At 36.8% G+C, this 25,702-nt stretch overlaps 1 protein-coding gene and 1 long non-coding RNA gene across 2 annotated transcripts in view; one reads left to right on the top strand and one right to left on the bottom strand.

Annotated features, from left to right (window-relative positions):
- LOC102020776 overlaps positions 1 to 25,354 on the bottom strand; it is a 27,459-nt gene extending 2,105 nt beyond the window's left edge. Inside the window, exon 1 of the long non-coding RNA XR_259848.1 lies at positions 24,751 to 25,354. This is a non-coding gene — a long non-coding RNA (uncharacterized LOC102020776). The remainder of the gene's footprint in view (positions 1 to 24,750) is intronic.
- Agmo (alkylglycerol monooxygenase) overlaps positions 1 to 25,702 on the top strand; it is a 168,634-nt gene that overhangs the window by 72,713 nt on the left and 70,219 nt on the right.

Here is a 25,702-nt window from a genome sequence, read left to right as displayed (position 1 = left end):
TCCCTTCCCTTCCCTTCCCTTCCCTTCCCTTCCCTTCCTTTTCCTTTCATTTTATTGCTGAGACAGGATCTTGCTAGTTCCCAGCTAGATGAACTCATGATCTTCTTTCAGTCTCCCAAATTAATAAAATTGCAGGTGTCCACCCCAAGCCTATTTTAGCTTATCTTTATCCACAAAAGGGGCCTATTAATGGTGCCTACTTCTGAGAGTCTGAAAATCAGATGTGATACCACTGTAAAATGCTTAAAGCAATGCTTTGCATATAATGTTAAGTATTGTTATTTCTCACATCATTCTCCCTTCTGACTTTCTTGTAATTCTTCAGAAGCGCCACCCTACCTTGTACAGAGCTTTCCTTACACTAGGTGAATTCTCCTCCTTCTAGGAACTCCAGTGTTCAATCAGTCTGAGCAACCTGACCTCAGAACACATGTACCTTTCTCAGAGAAGCCTTTTGGGCCCCCAGGCTATGCGAGCCTTAACTCTTATCTACTAGTTTTGTCTCCTTATGAAATACAACCCGAGGGAAACATATTCATTTTCTACATAGCCATACATTTTCTCAGCAAGTACAACTCAGATAAATGAAAGCTACACATTAAAGCAGAGAGGAACCAAACGCAAGAGAGCACATTACAGAGCTGGTCTCCGCTTCTTGATACGCTGGTCACGTGGTCCCCTATTCTATCTCCAAGTGTCCTGATAAGCTCCCGGATCAGTCCATCAGGGCTGTGAAGGGAAGCAATTTATTTTTTGGTTTCTTGTTCTTCTTTAGTCCAAGGTATTCGATGGGCTCTAACTCTCTCATACATTTGTGAGCGTGCTTATATATCAAGCAGATCTACTACGTCTTGCTTTAAAGGCAGCAAATCCCCAAGGTTAAGGTTAGAGGTATTTTATAAAACTTAAAGATAGGAATTAGTCTGTGTGGGTCCTTGAGCCACACGAGGACTGAGGCAGCCGACACTGCAAGCCACTTACGGGGGCTACAAGTGACTACTGCAGCAGCAGTGTGGGCCTCTGATTCAAGGAGGAGCACAGCTAGGGTATCTCAGGTTATAAAGTTAGTCAAGGTGCAGATTTGTGGGATGGACATGCAAAATAAAGGGGAATGTGTAGATTTATACTTCTAGGTCTCTTCTGCTTTATAGTGCTAATCCTAGTTTAAAATCACACATTAAATCATATTTACATGGTAGATGTTTGTGTGAACTTGTATTTCTCCTTGGCATCAAAAGAATCCTTTAGAGCAGGAAGCATAAGCAAGCTCAAGATTACCTGGATTTGAACGTCCTCAGCAGTGGCCTCATCTTGTCCTTTGGGGAGTCATAGCTTCACAGGCCGAGATAGGCCTCAGAGGGACTAAGGACTCACAGAGGTTTACTTACTATGGGTCCTCTGCCTATCTTCAGACAAGGTGCTAAGCTTTAGACAACTCACAAGTAAACACAGAAAACCAATTGGTTAATGTTAAATCCAGCTCAGGGCCACTTTGTAATGGTCTCTAAAATCTCTGAATAATTTTGAATGGGATGCTTTCCTTTGAATAAAATTTAGATCTGAAGTCCAGCCCATGACATAGAACCCTCAGCCTACAAATGGAGTTACTGCAATATCACCTTAGAAGCTAAGCATGGAGAGGATCAAGTTCATGGTGCCTTTGCCCCAAGTAGCTACTCTCAACCTTGGAGACAGCTTCTTGCAGGCATCGATCAAGATTTCTGCTACATGAACGTAAGCTCAGAGAAAAATTAGTCCGTTTGATTCAAGACAAACACCTGTATGTCAACAGTATCACCCAGAAGAAGGTAAGATGCAAGGAACATACACTGGGAACCTCAGCCACATTTTCTTCTCCTTTCCCCTTTCTGAAACCAACCTCAAATTTTGGTAAAATTACAAGAAGCTGTGAAAGTTTGAGAATGAGAAGCTATTAGTGTTGTTAGCCAGTACCAGTTAATATCGTTGTGTCTTTAGTAAGTTACTTCATTTCTCTGTGCCGCAGTTCCATGACTGTACATCCACATACACGGTATTAGGAATAGTAGAGCAGAGACATGCAGGAAATGTTGACTATCATTTCTGCCATCGCCACTGTTCCCACTGTCAGACAGGAGCAATAACTAAAGAGCAAGCTCTGGAACAACAGAATAGGAAATCCCTGGGCACTGAGATTCGGGTGGTCTTTATGCACCATCTTACTGTAGTCTTCAATTATGTACAGTGCTGTTATTTTTTTTGTTATGCTCTTCCAGTTTGATTGCTAGCAAAGAATCATCAAGGAAAGAAAGATAAGCAATTAGTGAAATCATAGATTGATGCAAATGTATGAGACTGAGAATTTCCTACTCTAAAAATAGATACTTTGGGGCAAATTGCAAAGTTTATAAGACTGGGAGGGGGATCTAGCTCAGTGGCACAAGTGGCTGCTGGTAAGCACAAGATCTAGAGTTCAGTACCTGGTGCCAACAAACAAACAAATAAACAAATAAATGTATGTATGTTTGATAAGGCTGAGCCTACTTTCTTAAATCAAGAAGGAGAGAAAGCTGTTTTGTCTTGAGTAGAGACAAATACAAATTAAAGCATGAAATTTTCTAACATGTTTATGTACTTGAATAATGTAATTTCTGTTCTAGCATCTAGTACTGAGGGAAGCAGCAAGTCTGTGAGACAGGTGACCTTTTATGAGTACAACTTTTCACAAAATTTTGACCACGTTCATATATTTATGTTTCACAAACAGATCCTATTTTATTCTGTGTTTTGCAGTGCTACAGTGGGTGTCCTCTAAGAATTCCTTTGATAGAACCAAATGACAAAGTACAGAGACTGAGAAAGACTTAAATAAATGAGACTGTAGAATTATATGCTTTGGAAATGGGTTTTGGCAGTGCTGAGTAAATCTTGGCAGGTTTATTATATTTTTGAAACACAGTTTACTCTTCTGTAAAATGGGCATATTAGTCCTTCACCAGTACTAATATTTTATCTATTAAAATTAAATTAATTATATTACTTGTATCAGAGCCAACATACTGACTACTGGATGATGCGTGATGATTTCTATATTTATTATAAGAAATATTCAAATAATTGTGTTTGTTCATGGGAAGCGGAGCTGGGAAGAGAGAAGGTGGCACAGGCTGCTTCCAGGAATCCCACATCTATAGGTTTGGCACACAAAGGCTGATACTCACTCTGTTGAAATTAAGGTCATGAAGTGACTTCTCAAAGATACACATTACAAAATTTATGAGATTGTATTACTGCTGCAATAAACATCATCCAAATAAAGGAATTCTTTCTGAACTAATTTTTATATTAAAAGTGAACTAATTTTTATATTAAAAAGACATCAAGCAAAGGAGATTTAATGATGTGTTGAGATATCATTGACCTCTGGTTTGTGCCTGCAAATTGTAATGAACAAAGAATACTGCTTCTCGCCAAAATTGTTTTATTTATGATATGATCACAAGATATAGGCTAATAGTTTTACTTTAGAGTTATGATCTATCCAGAAGTTCCATAATTACTTTTTAAGTCTTTTCCTTAATATTTATTATCTTGTAATCCTACTTGATGTACTTGTTGAATCCTTTAAAAAGAAAAAAGCTTGTGTCCACAATTAAAACACACTATGTAATTTTTTACAACTACATGATTTTGTTTTTTGTGGTGCTGGAGACCAAACCAAGAGCCTTTTGTCATCCTAGGGAGGCAAGCATACTACCACTGAGCTCTATCACTGCTCTTTTTTCTATAAGAAACACCATGATCTGAAACCTTTATAAAACCATTAGCTTAGATTTCTCTGGACCCATTTTATTGTATTTCCATATTAGAAGACATTCCTGGTAGGTTAATCAACTAAACCTTTTAGGGACTGAGTTGGCCAGTTTCTTTCATGGGTTATAGAGGAAGTATAAAAATCGAGAAACTACCAGAGGAATTAAATAACTCATGAACAAGTATGACTTACTTGTTTAAAAAATGTTTTTATGAGGGTTTTTTTATTTTTAGTTGTACCGTACCCTATGCAGCACACTGGAGATTAATTTGCCTAGAAGAACTAGCTAATGTCTGTATTTTGAGCTTTAGATTATTTTTAATACTTAAAAGACTATCAGGAGCCAACCTCCCAGTTCTTTTTTTTTTTTTTTTTTTTTTTTTTTTTTGTAATGGCAAGTGACCAAAGAGCTCTGATTAAGACTGCATATTTTCATGTAGAGATGAATTAACAAGGTCTGGTAACACTCCACTCTCTTTCCAAGTCAGCCACAAACCCGAACTCTACTGAGCATGCATTAAACCCAATCTGAATTGAGAAATTTGCAAACAAGCTCCTCTTTGAGTCATCTGGATAGTCCTGATCCTCTCCAAGAAAACTAATAGAAAAGATAGAACAACCCATGGCTATGTTAGACAGTATTATTGGAAACCATTGATCAATAGATGTCTTCTGAGTCCACATACCAAACGATGCTCAGAACTTTAGTCCGCCCTGCTGAAATATTCTGGGTGACTTTTCCGTCTTTCAGGTAAGAGGTTCATCTAGACTTAGGGCTGCAAACACTCAAAGAGTCCTTTGAAACATTTCTTCAGGTTTTCCAGTCACGACAGTTTAAAAGGCTCACAGTAGTCCTGCCACAGCTGAGCACTCAAGATACAATTTCTTCATTACTTGTGATGTTTCTCTGTATTTCAGACAAAAATAATCATTCTTATTCTACCGAATGTTTCCTTTGTTTATGGGCTAATCGCCCATTTTCCTTTCTATAGAAAGCTTTCCATTTCTCTTCACCTAGTGGAAAAGCACAGCCTCAATTTGGCTATTGTGCTGCATCTTTGCAAAAGGTCCTTGCATTGCTCGCTTTCACATATTAAGATTAGACGCCTTAGTTTAAGTGATGCATTGAAAAATACTCAGTGAACTTCTTCATGAAAGGGATCCCCTCTAATTTTTCCTCCAGTCTCTAGTATTTGTTCTATTATGTGTTCAGAACTACTTGTTAAGCATTTTCTTAAAAGTAAATAGAAACAATAAATCTTAGGACAACTCAATAATCCCTCTCCCCTCTTTTCTCTCTCTCCTTTCCTCCCTCTTCCTTTCTAGTCCATTGGGTCGATGTAGACATAAGGGGTGGAGAAAATTCAAGCCTTTTCCTTCATGGAGCTATAATGAGGTGAGCACAGTTCAGCTTATTAGACCACAGTAGGGATACTTGTAAGAGCAGGGCGTGGGGGTGCATGCCTGTAATCTCAGCATTTGAGAGGCTGAGGTAGGAGGATCATTGCAAGTTCGAGACCAGCCTGGGCTACAAAGTGAGCTCAAGGCCATTCCGGACTGCGTAGCAAGACCCTCAAAAAGACAAAAAATAAACAAAAACCATGAATAGCTGTAAGGAAACCACATTCTAATGTAACCTCAGGGATCCTTGTAAACCTCCCTACTGAGGTTCATGCCCCTTGTCTTTAACTGTTACGTAATAATTGCTTCTATTTGCAACCTAGCATATTATTCTTACTCTTTTTCTGTCTAATACAATCTGTGCACTGATCAATTAATGAGTATGCACTACAGCAAGAAAAACTGTGTTTATGACAATAGAACTGGCTTTTCCAGAATGAAAACCATGATGGCTTATATCTAATCAAATAGTTGCATATAAACTCATTTGGTTTTTGTAGGCTGAAAACTTTGTGTTTTTTAGAACAGATAATATGTTAGAAAATAATATTTTCACTTTACGAAGCGTTTTCAATTTTCACTGTCATCTGATACTTTTTGAGCTCCTCCTTAAAATCAAAATTCTGAGTAAGACAGGAAAAAGGACAGTCGAATGTAATTCCTTTTATAGCTTGTTCCAATGATCTAATTTATAGTAATGTTACACCTTGGGTGTTTCCATCCGGTTAACCTCACTCACATTTTATAATAAAATTCTGTGAGAAGAATCTTTCTCTGGGAATCTGTCACACTGTTTTACTACCTCCACCTGTGATCTTTCTTACTCTCTAAGATACTTGACTCAATGAGATTTAGAGGAAACAGAAATGATTATCCTTCATACACTAATTTATTTTTTCTTCTACTTTGTATGGATTCACTTACACATCAGTACTATTCTACATGGATTACTGATTAAGTGAAAATTTTCATATAAGAAACTTTGGCTAGTCACATGTAATGCTTACTTTCTCCTTGAATTTATCAAAGAATTCTGTGAAGAGAAATTTGTACTTTTTTACAGTTAGTGAATTAGAAATATAGCTAGATTTATAACTGATACAGATCTAAAATTTTTACATGTCTTGTAACCTGCACGACTTCAATTCAGCCAGGCCTATTAACTTGTATTTTTTAGAGTACAGTAGACAGTGTTTATTTTACAAAAGGAAGTATGGTTTTGTTTAAGTTTTTTTTTATATTTTGGTACTTTATCAGATATTTTAATTAGTAGAGTTTTCTCAATGTTTATGTACTACAGAAAAAAAAAATGTTTATGGCAGTAAGACTGGTTTTTCCAGAATAATAAACATGATGACTTATATGTAATCAAATAACTACGTCAAAAAACATGTTTCATTTCTACAGGCTTAAAGCCTTTCACTTTTTAGAACAAATAATAAATTAGAAAATAATATTTTCATCTTATAAAGGTTTTGCAATTCATCACTGTCATCTGATACTTTTTGAGCTCAAATGGAGTGTAACACCACTATTAAGTTAATTAGGGAGTAAGCTCAATGAAGCTGGCTGATAGTCTCTGAAACTTATCTTTGTAGAATTCCACGTGGAGATCAGTGACAAAATGATGAGAAAATGTGTTTATGATACTGTACCTATTTAGTTGCTTACTTCTATTTTAATTTTTTTTTTTTTTTTTTACTTTTTCCAAATAGGATTTTTGTAGGTCAAACTTAATATATTTCAAACTTAAGTCCATGGACTTGTGGACATTTTTAAAACTTTTATGAGTTATTTGAAACATTTGTGGTGCATAAATAAAGGTCTAATTTAATTTATTTCAATGCTTGCAATATTTGTCTATCATGATATTGAATCTCCAGTGCTGTTGCCAAATATGACCACAAAACAGTGTTGTTATATTCCTAAGAGTCCTGGGAATTTGCGCTATACTTCTTCAAGTAAATACATGTGTAAATATGTGTACTTCTCAGACCCCCAAAGACTTTGATTTTGCTTTCCTGGCAGGGGAAATGAATTATAAAATCCTGAATCATTTATTGAGTATGCTTTCCTTCTGGTCTCCCAGAGTTCTGATCACAAAGTTCCAAAAGCCATACTCATTCTAGGGAGAACAGCAGCCTGGTGTCTCCGCAGGAGGATTTGATAAATGCTCATGAAAACCCCTAGTACTGTGATATGGACATGATAGAGCTCCAGGAAAATAGGTGCTTGTTGACCACCACAACGTTTAAGTAGATCACCACATCCTACAGCTCTTCCATTAGCGTACTCTTAAAGCTTGACTTAAATATAACACATTGTGCTTTTTATTTCTGTCTAAAGGTGCTAAGGGTGAAGAAGTAATATGGAACAGAAACATTAATGCTATTATATCACTGCAGCCTTTTGAAATAAATGTTTGGAAATACAAAGGAGGGATCCAATACTTTTTCATATGCAAGGTTAAATATGGGATATTTATTACTGTCTTCAGATTTAAAATTCCAAAGAGGTGTACCAACCTGTATAGAATTGTAATGTTAATGTAGTTAACTGGGGGGCAGAATGTTCTAACAGCTTTGAAGCAGTGACTGGTGATTCATGTGTCCATGGGAGATGTCTCCTTATCTTTGGGACTTGTATAATATCCATTGTTTGGCAGTAAGCTCTGTTGAAGAAGGCATTGTATCTATCATTTGTAACACTGGATAAGTCACACTACAAGCCCATTGTTATGGTTTGTGTCTGGGTGTCCCCCCCAAAGCCTCATGCAGTTATGGGGCAGGCTTCTAGAGTTTATGATTGATTCATGCTCCAGTGCTGGGATTATGGGTATGAGTGCTACACCTGTCCATGGGGCGGGTAGTTTGCATACAATTTAAGGGAGAGAAAGAGGCTTCTTGCCACCGCTACTCCCTTTTGCTCTTGTTGCTTTTGCTGTTTTCCCCTGCCATGAACTGTTGCCCTCTGCCATGTGTCTCTCTGCCTTGGAGCCAGCTGAGTATGGACTGAAACCTCCACAAACAGTGAGCTAAATAAACCTTTCCTTCCTTAATTTTGGGCAGCAGGTATTTTGTCTCAGCAACAAGAGAAAAGCAACCAAGTCACCCATAAAAGATGTCCACTGAGTGAATTAGTGGAACATTCTTGATTATAATTTAGCAAAGGAATCACATAACTATTAAAATGTATATTTATTAATGATAATTTAATTTAGTTTCTTCCAAAACTCAGGTTAATTTCAAATTTAGAAGCTGTCAAATTTTTCTTATATTTTATGTGAAATACTTATTTGTAGATCTGTTTTCCTTACAAATTTTTCAGATCAATTAGGTATAAAAGTACCTAATTATTTATATCTGTTACTTTTGAATTAATCTTTCACTATGTTTTTAAATCCTGTCAATTTGAGTTGAACATCTAACTTCTAAATTAACCTCAAGCCCCTATCAACATTTGATTGCTAAAATTTCTTTAAAATATCTTATTAAAATTAAAATTTTTTTTCAGGTAATATATAAGTCATATTTACTTCTTAAAATAGAATGCATGACTGAACACAGTCTAATTAAATGAAATACAATATTTTCCATAATCATGATGAGTATGTTCAGGGTTTTTTGTGGCTCTTCATTAAGGAAACATTGCTATAAAATGTGGAGTGATAGATACTAAGTCTGTGAAAAAGTGAAAAATAAATGACTTGCACCTCAGGTTTGATATACACATTTCATTAAAAATTGTGAAATGTGTAAATAGCTGTTTTAAAACCTTAGGGATCTGTTTTGATCACCAGTGCTTCAGTGTGAGTACTCCAATGTACTTACTACACATATTGTAAGCATTCAACAAATATTTATGAGTGAATGAATGGATGAGAATTCTTAAATATTAAGTTAAGCCTAATGCTTAAATTATTAAATCACAATATAGTTTAAAATTCAGTCCTGAGTGTGTCTACAATGTATATTCATTGGATAGAATCTAATAAAATGAGAATATTATGTCTTAAGGTATAATTATTATTTCACCTCATCATATAGCTTGAAATACCTTACTCTTCCTATTCTTATTTTTTTGGTCCAGTTTAAACTAAGTCAAAGATACAAGCTTTTAAAGCCATAACTTTGTTTAGTGTCACTATTATGAGCAAAAATTGTTAGATTTCCAGTTTGGGTGGTGTGATTTAAAAAAAAAAAAATCGATGACCTTGTTTTTTGAAAAGAAAGATCAAACCTAAATTTTATCGATTCATTAAAAGTTGAAAAAGGATTATTTTGAAAATCAGAAAAGTTCATTCCAGGACCTTTTATGATATCTATGCCTCCCTGGGGAGAGGGCAGGAAATGAGCACATTCTGAACATGACCCCTCTCTCCTCCTCCTTCTCAGCATCCTGAGCCCTTGCAGAAGGGCTGCTGTCATCTGAGAATGCTCTGACAATCCTGTCCACAAGCACCTTTTCTCTGCTGTATCACTTGCACACAGATGAACGCTCTTGCACTCATTTTATTCATTTAGTGATTACCAAACGTAAACAAGTTTGTCTCAAAACAACTCATTGGATAATATTATTTGAATTGGTTTACTTGTTGTACACATCCAACTGAATTGTATGTCCAGCATACAATATTTTAAATGAATTGAAACTTTGTAGTGTGGTATGATAATAGAAAGTGCATATGTGGGCCTTATTTCAAATGATCAAATACCTTTACAGCAATTACATACGTATTAGGTTAAGCTATGTAAGTCTGTTTATATTTTTCTATTTATACTCTAAACAAAAAAGTTCATAGCTTTGTGTAGTCCAATCTGATATATGATAAAAAAAACAGCTCCTGATGTAGGCTACAATTTAGAAAACTCTGAAATGGTGCTGAGCTAATTATATAAAGGAAGAGCGTGTCGGGCAGTGAGAAAGGAGATTGTTCCCTCTGGATTTGGAAACTGAAGTTCAGGGTTCCAGACTTGGCCTCACTATTTAGTTGGCTATGTAAATGTTGGCAATTCCCTAATCCTTTTGATACTCAGTTTTTGCTTAGAGATATTAATAATACCCTAAATGGTCGTTGTGAAGATTAAAGTCAGCAATATATGTGAAAACACTTTGCAAACCATGGAGACCTATATAAAATCCAAGATAATATGCAGACATCTATTGAATACTGTCTAGCAGAAGTGAGATGAATGATGAGAAAAGCAAGACAACTTTTCTCTGCATAATAACTGATTCCTATCATAAAATGAAAAAAATGTAAAATATTATACTTGTTGCTTTATAAGATAGACATCCCATATGCATATTTAAGCTGTGATATCTGCCAATAAAATTCCCAGGCTAGGCCATTCCTTTCCTATGAAAGCAAGTTACACCACTCCCAAGCTTCACACAAACTGTCAGTGCCATCTAAAAATACTCCTGCGTATTATGAATTAATGTTTTCCACTTTGAAATTACCGTATCATTTTATGTACTCTCTCAGCACTTGCCTTCAGGCATTATTTTTATTAGTGCTGATTACTGATGCGAGACAAAAATCTTTCTAATATTTGTACTGTCTTTTTTTTTTGGAACTGTGAGAGGAGAATTCTGGCTGTTGAAAGAGGGACAGGATGTCTTTTTTGGTCTGTAGTTATATTTGGCTTGATTTATTGAAGGAGAGACGGTGCTCTTAAGTGCCAATATTTGGTTAAGAGCTAGCAAGAGAAAAATAGTACTTTGGTAAATGAAGTGATGCTTTCTTATAAGCAAGTGAGAGAATAAGTAGTTGTTTAAACTAAATAATCTCTCTTTTTTATAGTTGTGAGTAGTTGTATGCATGTTAATGAACATTTTAGTTCATTATATAATATATGATTAGAATAATAATTTTGAACATCACCAGTGAGCTAGAAATTCAACATTTGTAGCTATACTGAAGGATAAAATATGACAAGAATGTGATGTATGCATTAAGTATAGCACAAGATAAAAGTAGACATTATGGTGCATATAAAATATCCTGCAGACTCATGACTTCTGAATAAGGGAATATCTGTCATGTTTGATAGTTGGACTCCAAATACTGATGACAACTTTTAATGTAGAAAATGCATATCCATTTTTATTATCCTAAAACTTGAATATTCATTTAAGAAACTAACTGCATAGTCTTATCTTTGCCGAATGTATGGACCATGACTAGTTAATCTACTAGTTATCACTTAAGATTCTTAGAGGAATTGCTTTTGATTGCAATGAAGGGTAAATGAATATTGTAATTACATGAATTCTCTCTGGATAAAGGTCAAACTTACAGTAGGGTTTCCCAGAATGTACAGCAAAGAGTTGATCTACTTGATGTTTACAGGAATATTGTAGAAAAATTGCCTAATTGTTAAACAAATGTAGGAAACCTACAATTAAAAATGTTACCTATATTTCTTTAGTGAAAGTTATACACAAGCATTGCTATCTTAATAAGTATAAAATAGCTCTAAAAGAGGAAATATGCCTTCATCAATGTTGACTGAACACTGTTGATTGACCTGCACTTTATAGAAAAGACTAATTTTGAAACATAGAGTGTAAAAGGAATCAATATTTCAAGTTCTGTCCTCAAAAATTGATAAGCTCAAAGGAAAAATCTGAAACTTTCATTGGAGCATTGAAATTTACTTTCAGAAAATGTTGTATGTTGTTAGGCAGTATTAATAGGTAAATTCATAGGTGATTGTACCAATTTATGTCCCCAAAATACAGATATCTTCTTCCATATAAACATGGCTGATTAATGCTCTGCTCTCCTTGGAGATCTCTTCTCATGAAGATTAAAACAATGATATAAATGAAGAAAATTAGAAACCCCAGAAACATTGAGGAATAAATGAGGAGAGCTACAAGAAAACTTGAAAGCTGAAAGTTGATGGACAAGAAGTAAACTAATTAGCTAAGCTAGGAAAGTGGAAACCCAAACTTACTGGTTAGAGTCATGAAGAAAGGTGATCTGTACCACAGGACTCCAGAAAATCCTCAAGAACTGCAGATCATAGGCATATGTAAAAGACCTGTGTAGTTGGAATTGAAAACTAAAGGGTTGATTGAAATTCTGTATAAGTACTTGTACCTGGGTCCTCAGCACAGCTGGGTAAACTATTTTCCCACTTCGGAGAGTGCTAAAATCTTTACCCTGGTGATAATGAGCTGACTAAGATCCCTGGGCTTGTGTATAGCTAGTAGAGTCAATGGTACAAGAATTTAAAAAAACACCAAAAAGTCACCAACTCTTTCCCCATTGGACAAATGAATCCTCTGGAAATCTTTAGAACCTCCAGGCTAACAGCAAGAAGTTTTCTTCTTTACCTGTAGTATTCAAAGCACACCATATTGAAAGCATAGACATTAAAATAAAAAAGCATAGATATCAAAAAAATGCAAAAAAAACCACAACTATTTAAATCTTTGGTAAAACACAATGCAAAGAGTAGAAAGATATTATTTTTCAAACTTCTTTATCATTAACATGTTTGGAGAAGTCAAGGCACTATATTTATAAAAGAAGAATAGAATGTTACATCAAAATGGGTAGGGAAAATGATATTTTAGCAAGTGATTAAGACAGATTTTGATACCAGAGAATTATCAAAAGTGGGATCATTGCTGTGAGCACCTGACCTTGTGGGTTAAAAGCCTTTGGAAATGATTTGTGGGAAAAGTTTGGAAAGAGCTGGAGATGCCACTAGAAAAACTCTAGAATGTCCCAAGCTAAGATTGATGAGAGATTCTTGTCAGAACACAGAAGACCAGAATACTGATGGAAATTCAGACAGTAGAAACTAGGTTGAGGAAAGTTCCTTTGGAAATATGGACTCCATTGGCCTTGGATATGAGACTGCTTTACTCTCTGACAGCAAATTTTTATATAGTTTGCACATGCCATGAGACTTTCTGAGAGACTGAGATTAAGGACAATAGACTAGTTAGTAGAACAGAGAAAATTTCAGAGCAGTCCAAAGTTGAAGCTCTGGTCTTGGGACTTCTGTGATCTTTATACATATTTATTGTGGAAAGAATGACCAAAATCCCGAGTGGAATAATCTGAGAACTTTTTCTTGTGGTCAGAAAGGAAGCTTATATAAAGTTGAGGCCCAGAAAATTGGGGCCTGTAAAGATTTTATCCAGGACAGCTTGCTTGGAGAAAAGATTACCATTAAGAGGAAGCTAAGCACTTTGTATCAGGATAATAGGAAGGATTCCTTGAGGCAGTCCTGGGAATCTACAAGACTTCATACTTCTCAGGCTCAAGGGCTTTGAGAAGAAAGCTCTAGGGTGCCCAGCTCCAAAGGACAGACAAGGGGATTGGTTGTCTGGGATTTGGTTCACAGTGTTCAGCCTTTCAGGTACTCAGAAAGCGCAGTATCAGTGACCTAAAGGGGCCTAGCTACTGCTTGGGCTGGTGGCAGACCTTGGCATCATTCAGTTGGTACTGGCTTTGTGGGTATTCAGAATCAATGGGAGGTGTCCACTCAGATTTGAGAAGAACCTGGGGGAGGCAAGGCAGTGTGCTTTTGTGACGGCCATGAATGAAACTGGGAGAATGAAGCCCAAAGTACAGTGGAGTCCTAGGAAACTGGAGAAAAGAGAATGTGGAACACTGGGGGAGAGCTGTAGGCTGTAGGAGAGCTGTAGGCTGTAAGCAAAGTTACTCCAAAGAGTGGCCTTGGGGCTCCAAATGGCAATGCTGTAGTAGCAGGATCTCCCAAGCCCTTTAGAGTTCAACTCTCTGGCCACAAATTGTCATGGGTGCTTGATATATAACTATAGGTTTAATATTTGGCTTGCTGGGTTATGGTCTTGCTTTGCTCCCATTCCTTTCTATTTCCCCTCTTTTTCTCCTTTTGGAATGGGAATGTTTACCCTATGCTATAGTTTGTTGACAATGTTTAAAGTTCATTTTGATTTTTACAAGGTTTCTCAGTTAATAGCTTGCCTCAATTCTCAGAACAGACTTTGGGCATGGACTTTTCAGCAGTTCAGGAACTGCAAAAATTTGACAACTCTTAGCAATGGACTAAATGTATTTTGTATAAAGAGATTCATATGAATTTTGGGGGGCTAGGGTTGGAAAGTTATTGTTCAGCTCAAGAATGTTCCTCAAAGTCTTCTTGTACTCACTGGTGTGCTGTTGGAAAGTGACTGAATTATGCAGATGGTATAGCTAGCTGATTTCTGTTAGGAGATGGGGTCAGTTGGAAGAGGTGGGTTAGTCGGGGCCTGACTCAGAAGGGTCCATCTTGCTCATCTCTCTGCTTCTTGATTCCTGTGATATGTGACCAGCTTTGCACCTGTGGCATGCCTTTTTCTGCCTTGGAGCCAGCTGTCTGTGGGCCAAAATAACCCTCTTCTCTTTTAAACTGTACGCATCAGGTGTTATGGCTCAGAAACAAGGAAGTGACAAAACCATAAAAGTTACAATACAAAAGAAAGCAACAACAGTAACAATCAGAAACTTAGGTGGAAACAGGTGATTGTTTTTAAACTCTCTTGGAATGAATGTTTTAGGGAAGTCAGGGTAAGCACTATTATTTATAAAATAAGGAGAGCCTGACATTGAAAAATGCACAAAAATGGCATTTGAGAAATTAAAGGTAAGCACACAGAAATAAAACTCTCCAGACAAGAGTTTGAGGATGATGATAAGAAAAAATCTCCTGAGTAGAACAAAAATTAAATAAATTTTTGATCAACAATTAAGAAATTTAGAGGATGGGTACAGAAAATTTGTAGTTTAATCCACCCCAAATAAGAAGAGACAGTAGAAAGCAACATATCATTTTTTAAAACCTGATAAAAATTGCCTGAGGCCCAAGAGATGGGTTTCCAAATTTGAGCATACTCCAGCCAAAAATATTTAAAAAAGAGTTCATATTTCAATAACCACTGTGAATTTCAGACTGTTAGAAACAAAAATAGAGTTTAATAATTTCCAGAGTTGAACAAAATTAACTCTGATATTCAAATGAGATGGAATCAAAATAGCGTGAGTTTTTTCAACAACAATTGGGTCCTAGGGTTCACTGCATCAGTACCTTCAAAATGCTGAGGGAAAATCATTCCCAATGTACATTCTTACCCTAACCAAAGCATCAATTATGGGTGTTGTGATAGCTGATTGCATCAATTTGAATAAGAAGCTCAACTAAAATGGTTCAACAATTCCAACCCTAAGGATGTGGAAGACCCACCCTAAGGCAGCTTGTCTCTGGGATGGTATAGAGGAGAACTGAAGGATAGATCTGCTTCTGTTTCTTCATAGGAGCTCCCATCTTCCCCTTCACCTTAGACATCATATCCTGGCTTCCAGTACAAATTCCTCAGGTTCTGGCACAGATCCTTCAGTTCTTCTGTGTAGACTCTTCAGCCTTCTATCCTACACCTACTGACCTCCTGATACAGACTTGCATGGAACACTGCAGTGGGCTCCAGACCTTGAACTGGATCTGATATGGCAAGTGAGTTCCTTGAGAGCAGCATTCACAACAGACCAAAAGAGCAGAAATGAATAAAGATATATTGAGCTGGCTGATGGACAGTCTCTAACCGGCAACCAGAGATGTCTGCCCTGATCTGAATCTCACCTTCAGTTTAAGTACATTTTAGGTTTTCATAGTAACCATTACCTCACTTTTGGGGATCTTAAAAGAATGCACAAAGTTTACCTCCTCAGGAGCTGTTGGACAGCCAGATTCCAATTGACCATTACAGTTTAACTTTTATCTTACTTCCCAATTTGTACTGTCCACTCTGTTCCCATTTTATGACTTTGCTTTTCTTTAAATGGGTTGACAGCTACCCAGGATGAAGGAGTGAAGAGTAGGGGTCAACTACAGCTTAAGTGAACTTTAAGTGGCTCCCCTTAATATGCAGTTAAAAACAGAAAAGGGAGTCCCTCTTGCCCTATCAGATACTTCAGTCTCCAGCTGGCAAACAGACCTTCTGCACTTTTCTATATCCAAATCTGTGGATGGCCATTGTATGACAATTTTGTAAATTCTTATATATCTTTTATTGTGTATGTTTCTCCAGTAAACACTAATACAGATTTGCATAGAATAAAGATGTTTTCAGATGCAGCTATTCTCAAACCTGTCCTGGGGGAGAGGAAATATTTATCAAAACAAATGAAAGATGATGGAATGACATCTTAGAATACAAAATATGACCTGAAATACAGATCAGTCAGCTTCCCACCCACTGATTTATACACAAAGGCCCATCTCATTCTTTTGTTAATAGACCAGTTGAGTCCTCTTCTACAGAGCTGACCACTTCAGCTCCTCATTGTGAAGTCTCTTCCCTATCTCATCTCACTTTAAATCTTGCCTAATAGATATGCTTATGCTTCTCATCTATGAGTACGTAAGTCCTTTTGGGGAAGATGAGTCGAGAACCAATTCTGCTGAAGCAGAAGGATTGAATGTTTGAGCCCAGCAGAGACAGTTTAGCAATTTAGTGAGACCATGCCTCACAATAAAGAACAAAAGGCCTGGAGTTTAATTCAGTGTGAAAGACTTGGGTCCACATCACATGTGTGGGGGGAAGCAGGGCTGGGCTTTGGATTTGAATTTAGAGGAAGGAGAGACAGGAGAGAGAGATAGAGAGAGAGGAAGAAAGGAAGGAAGGAAAGAAGGAAGGAAGGAAGGAGGAAAGAGAGACAGAAAGTGAGAAAGAGAAAGAGAGAGAAAGAGAGAAAGAAAGAAAAAGAAGGAAAGAGTGAGAGAGAGAGAGAGAGAAAGAAAGAAACAAAGAAACAAAGAACAAACCTATCTCCATCTCCCTCTTTTAGGGGATATCCAGAGACCTTGTCCAGAGACAAAATGACAGGCTTGTTTTCTTTTTCTTTTTAAAAAATATGGTTGAATAAATTTTGTGAAAATTTCAGAATACTAGCATGTATATTTTAAGGAAAAAATTTTGAGTAAATCTAATTATGGGAAAAAGAAATTAAAATTGTTTAGTTGATACAATAGGGAAAATTCGTGACATTGTACTCAAATTCCTTAATGAATTAAGTTCATGGTTATGTAAATTAAATTGGAAATTCAAATTAGAAAAAGAAGTTGAGCAGTAATACATTTATAAAAAGAGATTTTTGAGATTTGACTTATGTGGTCTTTCTTATTTAAAGCAAAGGATGTTTGAATCCCATTTTTCCTTTTCTTAAATGGAATGTTATTGTTTATACTTTGTAAACTTTAGTCATTAGTATTAATTCCTAAAAATGCCCATAAAATATTTTTCAAATGAAGTAATACTTTACTTTTGAGCATGTATGTTGTGGTGGATTGAGAATTGGTGGTTAACTTGTAACACCCAGCTGAAGTGAACCACCATGGCAGTGGATGTAGAGGGCTCACCTAAGGATTGCTGCCAACAAACTAAACAGGAGAACTGGAGAAGAAGTGGTGCCAGTCGGGGGCTGTTGGTTCTCCTGGTGGGGTTCATTTGCATGGAGGAGCTTGTCATCCTGGCTTTCCTGATGTGAACTCACTGTTCTCATTGTTGGAGAAGCTCAGGACCTTGTTGTCACTGAGAATGGCTTCGGTGGGGCAGCTCTAGCAGCGCTTTGAGCATCGCTTATTGACTTCAGAAGGGAAGATGGTGCATTGTTCAATCTCATGGAGCAGTTTGTTGTGCTGGCTGTTCTCATCATCTGGGGAGTTCACTGTTGCTGAGGATGGCTGTGGTATTTTTCTGCGGAGCTCTGGTTCTTACTTTGAGCATCGCTTCCTGGCTCCAGTGCAGACCTCGGCCTGCTGGCACAGATCCTTCATCCTCCTAGCACAGACTTTCTAGCTTCCACCACTGACCTTGGGGCCTTCCCAGGGCAGATCATTCAAACAGGGCTGCATGAGGCATTCTCATGGGCTCTTGGTCTCCAGCTGGACTCATGGGGGGCATTACTATGGGCTCTAGGTCTTCAGCTGGACTCATGCAGGACATTGCTGTTGGATCCAGGTGCTCAACTGGATTCTTTGAGTCTTTAGTGTGTAGACAGAATTCCTGCACCCCTTGGCTCTTGACTCTTTGGGTGACTATAACACAATCCTATAAATTATATGTTTTGCATTAAACGGCTTCCCCTGCAAACCCTGATTAAAACATATGTATATATACATAAATATAATGTATATATACGAATATATATAATATCTTAATTGGGTTAAACTGAATGTTAACATTTTGAATGTAACAAATCATTTGTACTGTAACAAATGTAACAGATAGTACAAATAGTTTGAAATACAGAGAAAGAAAGAGAGAAAGAGAGCATTGTACTCAATATGTTAAACTCCTATTTTGTGGGAAATTATTTTAATGTTTGGGCAGAGCTTCAACATTTTCCCTTTCTGTGAATTTTACTTGATCAGTCAGGGATTGGCTTTATTTCTCTTTCACTGAACTTCATTATGAGCAAAGTTGGTATCACTAATCTGGGACTAATGGTTTATTATTTTCTACTGTTTAGTTTTCATATGAATGCCTTCCTCTTCTATCTAAAAAACAGAATGGTAAAAGTAGACACTATGCATTGATGCTGTATCCCATTAGAGCAGGGGACAGGTACCTGTCTTAGGACTCAGTAAATCCTGCCAGATCTGAGGTCAGATTGGTCTGGCCTGAAATTCTAGCTCTGTCATTTAGTTTCTGTGATCTTCAAAAGTACTTTCTTCAATAAAACAGTGAAAAGAAAAGCCAGCACATTTTAAGGATTATCAATGAAAATCTCAAATACCTGCCTACATGTTTAAACTCTTCAATTTATGTTATCTTTTATGTCACTCCTTTAAATTACCTTTATTTCTCTTTGAAATTGATTGAACAAATTACGTTGCTAAGTCTTCTCCCATAGTTTTTATTAATAATGGGTTTTTGGCATTTCTAATTTAAGAGCAAAATAAAATGCAGAATTTTACTTATATTGGGTAAAGTCTTGGCAAAAGCCTAGGTAAAAACTGAAAATGCAGTTTGAATTTACTAGAGACATCATAGATTCTGTTAGGATTACTTTCAGTTTTAATGCTTGAATTTTTTCTGGCGATTCGTTTAGCGCTCATGTAATCTGCTTATACTACTGTAGTGAAAATATCATAAGCTTAGTAGCTTATAAATCACAGAAACATTTCTCAAAATTCAAAAGGCTGCCAGATGCCTGAGGAAGTGCAAGATCATAGTGTTAGTATACTCAGTGTCTAATCAGTGGATTTGGGCCCACTTCCTGATCACATATGATCTTCCTTCACTGTATCTCACATGGCAGAGAGGGTGAAGAATCTCTCTTAGGCTTCTATTATTAAGGCACTAATCCCATTCTCTAATTACAGGGTCACATTCCAAAGGTCCCACCTCCAAAATAATCCACATCTTAAACCGGTCACCTTAGGGGTGAAGATTTCAACAGATGAGATTTGTAGAGTCACATTTAAACCATAGCAATTTATGTCATTGGATGGCTCAAAACATTAGATCATTTGCTTAAAACTTAGTACTAATAAGTCAAGAAAATGGGTTAAATCCCCACAGATTCATTCATTTTCACTCAGTTATATGGCTTTGACACTATTTGTAACTTGAGACAATCAAAAGAATAATTGTTTGCATCCCTAAGTATCCAAATCTTCTTTAAAAAAAAAAAAAAGACTAAGGCACACATCCTGTTCCTATCCAATATGGTAAGTATAGCCACATATTCATCATGAAATACAATACTTTAACTGGCACAGGAAATGAGAACACTATAGACTTCCCATGACTTTGCCATGACCACTCAGCTTCCGAGAGTCTTGCTGCCTCAATGACGCTCTCTCTCCCACAATGGAGCTCAGTACTTCTCAAACACCTGCTTTGTGTCATCTTATATAAATTTCCTTCATGTTACTTATACTGCAAATGGTTCCCTCCTACTGCTATGCTCTCCATAGGGGTGGAGGTATAGCTGCAACATGTCATACTGTGGAAATTACTTCTAAATGCGTACTGACAATTGTTATTTTCAATGCAATTGATCATTAAGCTCTTGATCACTATCCTCCTGTATTTGGAGGAAGAGTTTCAGAGTGTCCTTAAATAAATCTTCCCAGGCTATCACAAAGACCATATTTTCTGCAAAAAGTTCAGTGATGGAGGAAATTTTCAAAGTCTTTTAGCATTGGGCAGATAACAGCAATAGTATCATTCAGTTGATATCTTCACTTATCCCCTTTAGTCTATTTGGTGGCTCAGCATCCAACCACTAAGAGTTTTGAGTGTTGCAGGAAAGGTTTCACTGGCTTTATCACCATTAAAGACATTCCCTTTTGAACACCGGCTGCCTAAGTATGTGATATCCTGCAGAGCAAGAGGATGAGGACATAGATTGCAGTGAGGCTGAACAGTCTACACTTCCTATCGGTGACACCAGACATCAATCTTTCTTAAAGACAGCCCAGAACACATGAAAAGAACTCTTCCAAAAGAACAAATGAGGCATTATCCTAGGAAAGAAAAATACAGGAAAGAAAGGAAAGATTGTCACCAAAATATTTTCCTAGTGAGAGTTTCTCAGGGATGATTATGCACTGAAATTCCTTACATTGCCATCTTGGTGTTTAAAAAAAAAATTCCTTTTGTAAAATGTATATATTTTGAGGTTTAAATTATTGGTGACACAGCATTTGAGAATCATTTAATTGCATCTTGAAATATGTGTGTGTTTCATGTTTTACATATGTGTATCAGCTGGCTTTACTAGCATTAGAAAAATGCTAATGTGGTCACAGTTAATCTGTTTCACATGGTTCACAGCATCAAATGTGACATCATTATAGGAAGTCACTTTACGCAACTCCAGGAGAACATTATTATTGCTTTTAATCTATGACAAAGTTTCAAATAACTTGATCACAAGGAAGGGAAGTAGTGAATTATTAGGAGAAATGTATTTTGTGTTTTGTAGAAATGTATTCTGTGTTTTGACGGATGCTAATTTGTTATCTAATAACAGGTGGGTGCTTGGCTCTGAGAACAAAGCAAGCTAGTATGACTTCCACGGGGGCCCAGGCTTTGGCCATATTTTGGCTCCTTACCTTTTACATATAAGCAAATTAATGCATTTTCATTTGAGGAATCTTAATTTTAAAAATAACAGATGCTGATGCTAATGACCTTATAAAATATTTCCAACAACTTAATTTTGAAATTATAGTTAAATGCAAAATGGTACTTCTAGGGAAATGAATTTTTGCCAGCAATAATATTTTCCCCATTATATACAGTAGGTTAAGTCCATTTCCCAGAAGGATCACACATCTTCACGGTGCTGCAGCGAGGAGGGAGGGGACTCATGCAAGTCCAGCTGACTTCCTTTCAAGTTTAGGAGCAGGTAGGAATTATAGTCATTGGAGCTCCTGAACACCTTATGTTTTGTGACCATTTTTCCTCTCTCTAGAGCATTTTTAAATGTTTAGAGGATTTTGTGCAGTCATATTCTTTATTTGTTTTTTTCATATTTAATGTTTTAAAAAAGAATGTTTCAAAAATGAAAATAGGATTTACAGAACTATGTATCATATTTACGCTCTAACCTCTGAAGCATACTAAAAATTATACATGTGTGTATATATATATATATATACATATATATATATAAATTCAAGTAAAGATTAAATGTATCATGAATTAACCTTCATGGTTATGGTTTATAACTAGATGTTTTCCAAAAGAACCTCTTATGCTCATGGGGGGAAGTGCTTTTGGAAGGTGACGTGATCATGAGGGCTTCTGGCTGACTTGTTTACGGAGTGAAATCTGGTCAGAAACGGAAGGTTTCTGGGGATGTGGTCTGGAAGGATTATCTCCCTCCCCAGCTCCTCCTTTCACTCTTTAATTCCTGTCCAACATGCCATGAGCAGCTGTTCGTCTGCCCTGCCTCTTGGCTTCACTGACTTGCCAGGGAGGCAGCCTACCGTGCAAGGACTGGGACTACTGAAATGTGACCCAGAGTAAACCTCCCCTGCTTTAAGCTGCAGTGTCAGGTAGCATACCTGGGGGATGCAAAGGTGACTAAGATAGCAAGTGATGTCTTTTGAGTAGTCACCATCCTCCTTATGGTTAAAAAATATGAAATAAGCATACAAGTGAATGGATTCCATGCTTGACAGTCTAACCTTGAGAGCAAAGGGACAGCAATATGCCATGTGCTAATAGTACACATATTTTGTCTTTTTTTTTTTTTTTTTTGGTTTTTCTCTGGTACTGGGAACCGAACTCACGACGTTGCGCATGCCAGGCAGGCGCTTTTGCCACTGAGCTAAATCCCCAACCCCCTAGTACACATATTTTGTTAAAATTAAAAGAAAGTATCAGTTAATGAGAGCCACCTTGTCATTTTAGGATATTAAATGTATTGAATATAGTTTTTGAGGTTCTTAATGAACTTTTCCTTAAGAATTGTTCTTAAAAATCAAATCCTTGAAAAAAACTATACCACATTGTATTAGTAACCTGCACAAATAATAATTTCCATGTTACCTTTGTCACTTCTCTGGATATTTTCCTTACATGTGCAATTGTTTCCATTAATCACAAAAATCAAATTTTTAGGTATATTTGCTAGAGTGTGTTAGAAGCTGGTGAAAAGTCAACTTTGATTTATTCATTCAGAAATATTGACTTTTCTCGATTTTACATTAAATGCTGCATAAATGCATAAATGAAAATTAGAAAGATTTATGAAAATATACTGAGATCTGGTATACTGTAGGGTTTTCTTAAGCTCTTAGATTTCTGGCCTGACTAAGATTATACCAACGCTAATAAACAAGGAAGGAGGACAGGAGACAAACAGGAAGATAATGAGATAGATTCAGGGAATAACACACAGGGCCTGCAAAAGGAATTTGGGTCCAGAAGTCGAAAGGGAGCTTCAGATTCATATTTGGGAGCCATCAACTTTTGGATAAGGGCTTATTGCAGGTACTTTTTGTTGTAAGACCAATAGAAAGTTCTTATTACTGGCAAAGAGATCCCGGTAAGTTTCTGCAGTGGCTGGCAGGAAGATATCTACTTTACATAGCCATAAGAAAGAGGAGAATGAGGAGTTCAGAAAAAGAATTGATCCTTTGAAGGTGGGTGGAGAACAAGAGGAAAAATCAGGGAAATGATCGCAGTTGGGGCAGAGATAGAGGAGGAAAGAGAAGCAGGGGATATTACTCAGATCAAAAGAAAAGACTTTCAAACAGAATCAGTAGTCAAAAGTTTTATAAAGTCCAAGTAGGATGACATCTAAGAAAAGGCTTTGTTTTTACCAAGAAGGAGGCCAATAAGGATTTGGAGGGACTCAGTGACATTAACAATGAGTGTAAGGATGACTGGGAAGTCAGGGAGTAAATTATCTGCCCTTTTCCAATACTTGAGATAAAAACGAAGAAGGGGTCAAGGGTTCCTGATTTATGAAATGCAGTGTTAGGATAGAGCTGAAGTTAGTGGAAAAGAATCAGTGTAAAGGAAAAGAAAAGTTTTATAAAGGGTTTATTTTGCTAATGAAAGTACATAGAGTTTGCAGATCAAATAGTATGACTTGGTCATTGATTCAAATGAAACAATTTTGTTCAATAAGCTTGTTTAATCACGAAAAACTATGTTGGTGTCTACTAAGTAAAAAAACAATGATAAGTGTTATACAAATATAGTCATAGACAAATTAAGTTTTCTTTCATTAAGAACCATATCAAATAGTGAAGGCTACAATATAGCAGAGTATTGGTGATAGAAGACTACTTAAGTGTAATAAGAATCCTATCATAATTTTACCTGGGGAGAATGTTACCTAGCTCCATGAAAAAAACATGGAAAGTGCAATGGTTCTGAAAAGATGAAGAATATTTTGTTAGGACGCACAAAAATAGGAAACCATGACAATACTGAGGGTGTTTAAAAAGACCAGAGCATGGAGACTATGTGAAAAAGAGATAGAGAAATACTGTACATAATTATTGTGTAATATTTATGTATCACAAAATATTGTCCTTACTGTATTTCAGCCACTTGAAAATGTAAAACTCATTCTTAGCCTGCTGTAATACACACCAGTGGGGCGCTGCATTTGGCCCTTGCACTAGACTGTGATGATAACAGTCACTGTGTCTTACATTCACCAGTCACGCAGGAGCAGGTGCTGACTGTGCTGAGGCAGGAGGTCTTGCTCTGCTAGGGAAGGCAGGTATGGGATAAGAAGGGGGAGAAGTGAAGGATAGAGTGGACTGATGGGAGCTGGTGGTGGGAATTTGTGGGAGCTAGAAAAAAACAGTGATAAACGATTTAGAAGTTGTAAGACCAGAAACAAAACAAAAAAATGTGAGCAGAAGACATTGGATCCAGTTAATACAGAGCATTTGGGTGTGAGTGTCATGTCATGATGGGGTCATTGTTGAGGGACAGAGGGGGTAGAACGTGAGGTTATTGAAATAACTGGAGAAATGTTGCTGAATAACTACTTCCGTATTTCAAAGTCCAAAGGTCAGACTGCCACTTACATGAAACTTCTTTTTCCATCTCCTGATAGACACTGGCATGGTCCTTTTCAAGAGACATGTACATTCAGATTCAAAGAGTACCAGGAAGATAGACTAACGTGTTCAAATTACGGCATTCAGCTTGGATTCGCTATCATTTTCATGGGACACAACCTTACTCCTTGCAAATTCAGCAGTACTGGAAATTTCTAATGTTAAAGACAGATTCATCTTCTATGAAGCACTAAACATTAGTTTCAAAACACAAAAGCAAATGTAAAACCAGTAGAAAGTCCTTATTACTAGCACAGAGATGCTGATTCTATTGCTGCTGGCAGGAGTGTTCCACGTCCAGTTAGGTGGCTCATTAGGGAGAGAATGCAGAGCAACTGCAGTCACTTTCTATGTAGACATTTCAGTGCCACTTGGTCTCCTTTCCTGGTTGTTTTGCTTTCATGGTCATTTCCTAATGTTTTCAGTCTCTGAGGTTATTTGTTCCTGGATTCTGTGACTTGAAGATGCAAATTACATAAATATTTGTTCCAAATGGAATGGAGCAGAAGTTCACTGTTTCTCACCACAGGCCAGAGTGCTGCCCAGGAGCACCAAGGCGGTGCTTGCCACGCCTAGCTTTCTCTGTTGACATCACCACCATTCTTGTCCCAGGATTCTGGTCGTCTGATTGTGCAGTCACATCCTTATGCATGACAAACATATGTCAGTAAATACTCTAGAAGATTCCTTACTTTCAATTTATATAATGTATACCTATTCCTTTGAATTTGAATGTATTTTAAGTGTGATAAACTTACACACCACACAAAAACCTGTTGTGATGTTAATGTCACTTCTGATGACCAGGAACCAAATACACGAGAATTTATTTTATTAAGTGGAGAAATGATTTTTACGAGACCCAAAAATCTTGAAATTCAGCAGGGTTTAAAATGTAATACCGTTAACTCTTATTTCT

The sequence above is a fragment of the Chinchilla lanigera genome, unplaced genomic scaffold, assembly GCF_000276665.1.
Source record: "Chinchilla lanigera isolate Chin_1 unplaced genomic scaffold, ChiLan1.0 scaffold00009, whole genome shotgun sequence".
NCBI lineage: Eukaryota > Metazoa > Chordata > Mammalia > Rodentia > Chinchillidae > Chinchilla > Chinchilla lanigera.
Note: the sequence above shows the minus strand (reverse complement) of the source record. Positions and strands in the feature narration are given on the sequence as shown.